The sequence below is a fragment of the Capricornis sumatraensis genome, chromosome 15 (genome assembly GCF_032405125.1).
Source record: "Capricornis sumatraensis isolate serow.1 chromosome 15, serow.2, whole genome shotgun sequence".
Taxonomy (NCBI): Eukaryota; Metazoa; Chordata; class Mammalia; order Artiodactyla; family Bovidae; genus Capricornis; species Capricornis sumatraensis.
The window spans coordinates 26,514,908-26,522,321 of record NC_091083.1 but is presented as its reverse complement, the minus strand read 5'-3'; positions in this window follow the sequence as shown (position 1 = coordinate 26,522,321).

The window sequence follows — 7,414 nt, the reverse complement described above, 5'->3', positions numbered from 1 at the left end:
AAATTCAGAGATCCACTAGAATGCTCCTTATGTGGAGGTACTGTGTCTTGGTTACCACTGTATCTCCACATGCCACCACACCTCACAGAGGGCATGGCTGGAATCAGGCACTAAACAAATGTTCATTGAATAAACAATGTTTCTTTTTATCTTGTCCCCAAATTCTAGATTGTCCCCTTTTTATTTTCAGCTTCCAAAGCCCAATAAACAGCACATTCCCAATCAAAATCCCAGTAAGTTTTCCCTTTTTGCTTTGTAGAAATTGTGAAGCTGATTCTAAAATTAATACGGAAAGGTGAAGGGTGCTGACTACCCAAGGCGATCTTAAAGAACAAGGTTGGAGGACTTTCACTGTCAGATCCTAGGACTTATATTACAAAACTTATAGTTTTAGTTTTGTAATATAAGTCCTAGGAAAATACATTAAGAAAGTGTATTAGGTATTCCTGCACAGACAGACAAACCACCACACAGAACAGGATAAAGAATCCAGAAAAAGACCCATGCATATATGGTTATCTAATTTATGAGCAAAGTAGCACTGCAGGCCAGTAGGGAAAGGATTGGTGCTGGATTGGTTGGATATATAAGGGGAAAAAAATCTTAACCCTTGCTTCACACCTTACACAAAAATTAAGTTCCAGGTAGATTGCTTGTTAAAGGGAAAACTACAGAGCATTTTGAAGAAAGCACAGGAGAAATATTCATGGCATTGGAGTAGGCAAAGATGGCTTAATCACAATACAAATAGGGCTAACCAAAAAATAAGAAATGACAAATAGGACTATATTAAAATTAAGAATTTTGTTCATCAAAAGAGACCCTTAAGAGAATGAGAAGGCAAACTATAGAGTGGGAGAAGATAAAACAATACACATATTAACAAAGGACTCATCCAGAATATGTAAGTACTTCTACAAATCAAGCAAAGAACAAGATACCAATAGGAAAATGGACAAAAAGCTTGAACAGACTTTCACAAAAGATGATGTAAAAATGGCCAATAAGCTTATGAAAAAATGTTCAACTTCTTTAGACAATAGGGAAATGCAAATTATAATCAACTGATGCTACCAAACATTCAGAGAAATAATACCAATTATTTTCAAATTTTTCTGAAAAAAGAAGAAACATTTCATAATAAGAAAGTATTACTCTGATACTAAAACCAGAAAAAAATACTGCAAAGAAAACTACAGACCAATATTTCTTCTAAACATTGATTGAAAAATCATTAAAATATTAGCAAAATCAAAATATTAGCAAATCAAATCTAGCAGCATATTTAAAGGGTTATATAGTATGACAATGTGGGGAATATCCAAGAAATGCAAAAGTGGTTCAACATAAGAAAATGAATCAACAAAACATACCACATTAATAGAATGAAGGTGAAACATTACACAATCATCTCAGTTGATACAGAAAAGGCATTGGACAAAATCAAAAACCCTGTTTCCAAAAAAGCTAGGAAGAGAAGGGAACTTCCTCAGATGATAAAGGGCATTTGTGAAGAACCCATTGCTACCATCATATTCAATGGTGAAAGACTGAAAACTTTCCCGGTAAGGTCAGTAACACTATGAGGATGCCTGTTTTAATCACTACTATACAACAGTGTCCTGGAAGTTCTAGTCAGAGCGGTTACATAAGAAAAAGAAATAAATGGCATCCAAATTGGAAAGGAAGAAGTAAAATTATCTCTGTTCACAATGACATGATCTTATATATAAAAACATTTCAAAAGACTACCAAAAAGAAAAAAAATACTAGAGCTAATAAACAAATTTCAGAAAAGTTGCAGAAGTGTGAGATAAACATCAGTTCAGTTCACTCGCTCAGTCATGTCCCACTCTTGGCGACCCCATGAATGGCAGCACGCCAGGCCTCCCTGTCCATCACCAACTCCCGGAGTTTACCCAAACCCATGTGCATCGAGCTGGTGATGCTATCCAGCCATCTCATCCTCTGTCATCCCCTTCTCCTCCTGCTCTCAATCCCTACCAGCATCAGAGTCTTTTCCAATGAGTCAACTCTTCCCATGAGGTGGCCAAAGTATTGGAGTTTCAGCTTCAGCATCAGTCCTTCCAATGAACACCCAGGACTGATCTTTAGGATGGACTGGTTGGATCTCCTTGCAGTCCAAGGGACTCTCAAGAGTCTTCTCCAACACCACAGTTCAAAAGCATGAATTCTTCGGCACTCAGCTTTCTTTAGAGTCCAACTCTCACATCCATACATGACCACTGGAAAAACCATAGCCTTGACTAGACGGACCTTTGTTGGCAAAGTAATGTCTCTGCTTTTGAATATGCTATCTAGGTTGGTCATAACTTTCCTTCCAAGGAGTAAGCGTCTTATAATTTCATGGCTGCAATCACCATCTGCAGTGATTTTGGAGCCCAAAAAATAAAGTTGGACACTGTTTCCCCATCTATTTCCCATGTAGTGATGGGACCAGATGCCATGATCTTATTTTTCTGCTGCTGCTGCTAAGTCGCTTCAGTCATGTCTGACTCTGTGTGACCCCAGAGATGGCAATCCACCAAGCTCCCCCATCCCTGGGATTCTCCAGGCAAGAAAACTGGAGTGGGTTGCCATTTCCTTCTCCAATGCATGAAAGTGAAAAATGAAAGTGAAGTCGCTCAGTCGTGTCCGACTCCTAGCAACCCCATGGACTGCAGCCTACCAGGCTCCTCGATCCATGGGATTTGCCAGGCAAGAGTACTGGAATGGGGTGCCATTGCCTTCTCCTAGTTTTCTGAATGTTGAGCTTTAAGCCAACTTTTTCACTCTCTTCTTTCACCTTCATCAAGAGGCTTTTGAGTTCCTCTTCACTTTCTGCTGTAAGGGTGGTGTCATCTGCATATCTGAGGTTACTGATATTTCTCCCGGCAATCTTGATTCCAGCTTGCGCTTCTTCCAGCCCAGCGTTTCTCACAATGTACTCTGCATATGAGTTAAATAAGCAGGGTGACAATATACAGCCTTGACGTACTCCTTTTCCTATTTGGAACCAGTCTGTTGTTCCATGTCCAGTTCTAACTGTTGCTTCCTGACCTGCACACAGATTTCTCAAGAGGCAGGTCAGGTGGTCTGGTATTCCCATCTCTTAGAATTTTCCACAGTTTATTGTGATCCACACAGTCAAAGGGTTTAGCATAGTCAATAAAGCAGAAAGAGATATTTATCTGGAACTCTCTTGCCTTTTCCATGATCCAGCAGATGTTGGCAATTTGATCTCTGGTTCCTCTGCCTTTTCTAAAACCAGCTTGAACATCTGGAAGTTCACGGTTCACGTATTGCTGAAGCCTGGCTTGGAGAATTTTGAGCATTACTTTACTAGCATGTGAGATGAGTGCAATTGTGTGGTAGTTTGAGCATTCTTTGGCATTGCCTTTCTTTGGAATTGGAATGAAAACTGACCTTTTCCAGTCCTGTGGCCACTGCTGATGTTCATGACCCAGATAATCACGATGGTGTGATCACTCACCTAGAGTCAGACATCCTGGAATGTGAAGTCAAGTGGGCCTTAGAAAGCATCACTATGAACAAAGCTAGTGGAAGTGATGAAATTCCAGTTGAGCTATTTCAAATCCTGAAAGATGATACTGTGAAAGTGCTGCACTCAATATGCCAGCAAATTTGGAAAACTCAGCAGTGGCCACAGGACTGGAAAAGGTCAGTTTTCATTCCAATTCCAAAGAAAGGCAATGCCAAAGAATGCTCAAACTACCACACAATTGCACTCATCTCACATGCTAGTAAAGTAATGCTCAAAATTCTCCAAGCCAGGCTTCAGCAATACATGAACCGTGAACTTCCTGATGTTCAAGCTGGTTTTAGAAAAGGCAGAGGAACCAGTGATCAAATTGCCAACATCCACTGGATTATGGAAAAAGCAAGAGAGTTCCAGAGAACATCTATTTCTGCTTTATTGACTATGCTAAACCCTTTGACTGTGTGGATCACAATAAACTGTGGAAAATTCTGAGAGAGATGAGAATACCTGACCACCTGACCTGCCTCTTGAGAAATCTGTGTGCAGGTCAGGAAGCAACAGTTAGAACTGGACGTGGAACAACAGACTGGTTCCGAATAGGAAAAGGAGTACGTCAAGGCTGTATATTGTCACCCTGCTTATTTAACTCATATGCAGAGTACATTGTGAGAAACGCTGGGCTGGAAGAAGCACAAGCTGGAATCAAGATTGCCGGGAGAAATATCAGTAACCTCAGATATGCAGATGACACCACCCTTACAGCAGAAAGTGAAGAGGAACTCAAAAGCCTCTTGCTGAAAGTGAAAGAGGAGAGTGAAAAAGTTGGCTTAAAGCTCAACATTCAGAAAACGAAGATCATGGCATCTGGTCCCATCACTTCGTGGCAAATAGATGGGGCAACAGTGGAAACAGTGGCTGAATTTATTTTTTTGGGCTCCAAAATCACTGCAGATGATGACTGCAGCCATTAAATTAAGAGACGCTTACTCCTTGGAAGGAAAGTTATGACCAACCTCGATAGCATATTCAAAAGCTGAGACATTACTTTGCCAACTAAGGTCCGTCTAGTCAAGGCTATGGTTTTTCTAGTAGTCATGTATGGATGTAAGAGTTGGACTGTGAAGAAGGCTGAGTGCTGAAGAATTGATGCTTTTGAACTGTAGTGTTGGAGGAGACTCTTGAGAGAGTCTGCAAGGAGATCCAACCAGTCCATTCTGAAGGAGATCAGCCCTGGGATTTCTCTGGAAGGAATGATGCTAAAGCTGAAACTCCAGTACTTTGGCCACCTCATGGGAAGAGTTGACTCATTGGAAAAGACTCTGATGCTGGTAGGGATTGGGAGCAGGAGGAGAAGGGGATGACAGAGGATGAGATGGCTGGATGGCATCACTGACTCAATGGACGTGAGTCTGAGTGAACTCCGGGAGTTGGTGATGGACAGGGAGGCCTGCCGTGCTGCGAATCATGGGGTCGCAAAGAGTTGGACACGACTGAGCGACTGAACTGAACTGAACTGAACCAAAAAATTGAAAAGAGGCATTTGGAACTTCCCTAATGGTCCAGTGGTTGTTTCCACACTCCCAATGCAAGGGGCCTAGGTTCAATCCCTGGTTAGGAAACTAGATCTCACATACTGAAACTAAAAGCCCACATACCGCAACAAAAATCCCAGGTGCCACAACTAAGACCCTGTTCAGCCAAACAAATTTTAAAAACTAAATATTTTTTTAAAAATGAAACAAGACTATTCAACCAAATATATGTATGTATATATTCATTGCACCACTATTCACAATTGGAAAAACAACCCAAATGTCCATCAATGCATGCATGGATTCCATAGACCACAACAAACTGTGGTCTGTGAAATATTATACTATGGAATATTATTCCACTGTAGAAAAATGAAGTCCTGATACAATGTGAGTGAACTTTGAAAACATGCTAAGTGAAAGAAGCCAGAAGCTAAAGGGCATATATGGTATGATTCCATTTCTATGAAGTATTCAGAATATGTAAATCCAGAGACAGGATGCACATTGGTAGTGACCATGGACAGGTGGAGATGAATCAGGGAATAGGGAGTCAATATTTATTGGGTGTAGAATTTTCTTTTGAGAAAATGAAATGTCTTAGAGCTAGATAGAGATGGTGCTTGCAGAATATTGTGAATGTACTAAATGCTACTGAATTGTTCACTTTTAAAAGATTGATTTTATCTTATGTGTTATTCACCTCAATTTAAAAGAAATATTAAACACACACACATATTGGTATAACCACTGCTGCTGCTGCTGCCAAGTCACTTCAGTCATGTCCAACTCTGTGCAACCCCAGAGACGGCAGCCCACCAGGCTCCCCTGTCCCTGGGATTCTCCAGGCAAGAACACTAGAGGAATAAAACTAAAAAAGACATAAATGCTCAGAAAATTCAGTTCAGGTCATTAGCTCAGTTGTGTCCGACTCTTTGTGACCCCATGGACTGCAGCACACCAGGCCTCCCTTTCTATCACTGACTCCCGGAGTTTACTCAAACTCATGTCCATTGAGTTGGTGATGCCATCCAGCCATCCCATCCTCTGTCGTCCCCTTCTCCTTCTGCCTTCAATCATTCCCAGCATCAGAGTCTTTTCCAATGAGTCAGTTCTTCGCATCAGGTGGCTAAAGTATTGGAGTTTCAGCTTCAACATCAGTCCTTTCAGTGAACACCCAGGGCTGATCTCCTTTAGGATGGACTGGTTGGATTTCCTTGCAGTTCAAGGGACTCTCAAGAGTCTTCTCCAACACCACAGTTCAAAAGCATCAATTCTTCAGTGCTCAGCTTTCTTTATAGTCCAACTCTTACATCCATACATGACTATTGGAAAAACCATAGCTTTGAGTAGATGGACTTTGTTGGCAAAGTAATGTCTCTGCTTTTTAATATGCTGTCTAGTTGGTCATAAATTTCCTTCCAAGGAGCAAGCATCTTTTAATTTCATGGCTGCAATCACCATCTGAAGTGATTTTGGAGCCAGTTTCCACTGTTGCCCCATCTATTTGCCATCAAGTGATGGGACCAGATGCCATGATCTTACTTTTCTGAATGTTGAGTTTTAAGCTAACTTTTTCACTCTCCTCTTTCACTTTCATCAAGAGGCTCTTTAGTTCTTCTTCACTTTCTGCCATAAGGGTGGTGTCATCTGCGTATCTGAGGTTATTAATATTTCTCCCGGCAATCTTGATTCCTGCTTGTGCTTCATCCAGTCCAATGTTTCTCAGCTGTACTCTGCATATAAGTTAAATGACCAGGGTGACAATATACAGCCTTGATGTACTCCTTTTCCTATTTGGAACCAGTCTGTTGTTCCATGTCCAGTTCTAACTGTTGCTTCCTGACTTGTATTCAGATTCTCAAGAGGCAGGTCAGGTGGTGTGGTATTCCCATCTCTTTAAGGATTTTCCAGAGTTTGTTGTGATCCACACAGTCAAAGGGTTTGACATAGTCAATAAAGCAGAAATAGATGTTTTTCTGGAACTCTTTTGCTTTTCCATGATCCAGCGGATGTTGGCAATTTGATCTCTGGTTCCTCTGCCTTTCTATATCCAGCTTGAACATCTGGAAGTTCACAGTTTACATACTGTTGAAGCCTGGCTTGGAGAATTTTGAGCATTACTTTACTAATGTGTGAGATGAGTGCAATTGTGTGGTAGTTTGGGCATTCTTTGGCATTGCCTTTCTTTGGGATTGGAATGAAGACTGACCTTTTCCAGTCCTGTGGCCACTGTTGAGTTTTCCAAATTTGCTGGCATATTGAGTGCAGCACTTTCACAGCATCATCTTTCAGGATTTGAAATAGCTCAATTGGAATTTCACCACCTCCACTAGCTTTGTTCGTAATGATGCCTCCTAAGGTCCACTTGACTTTGCAT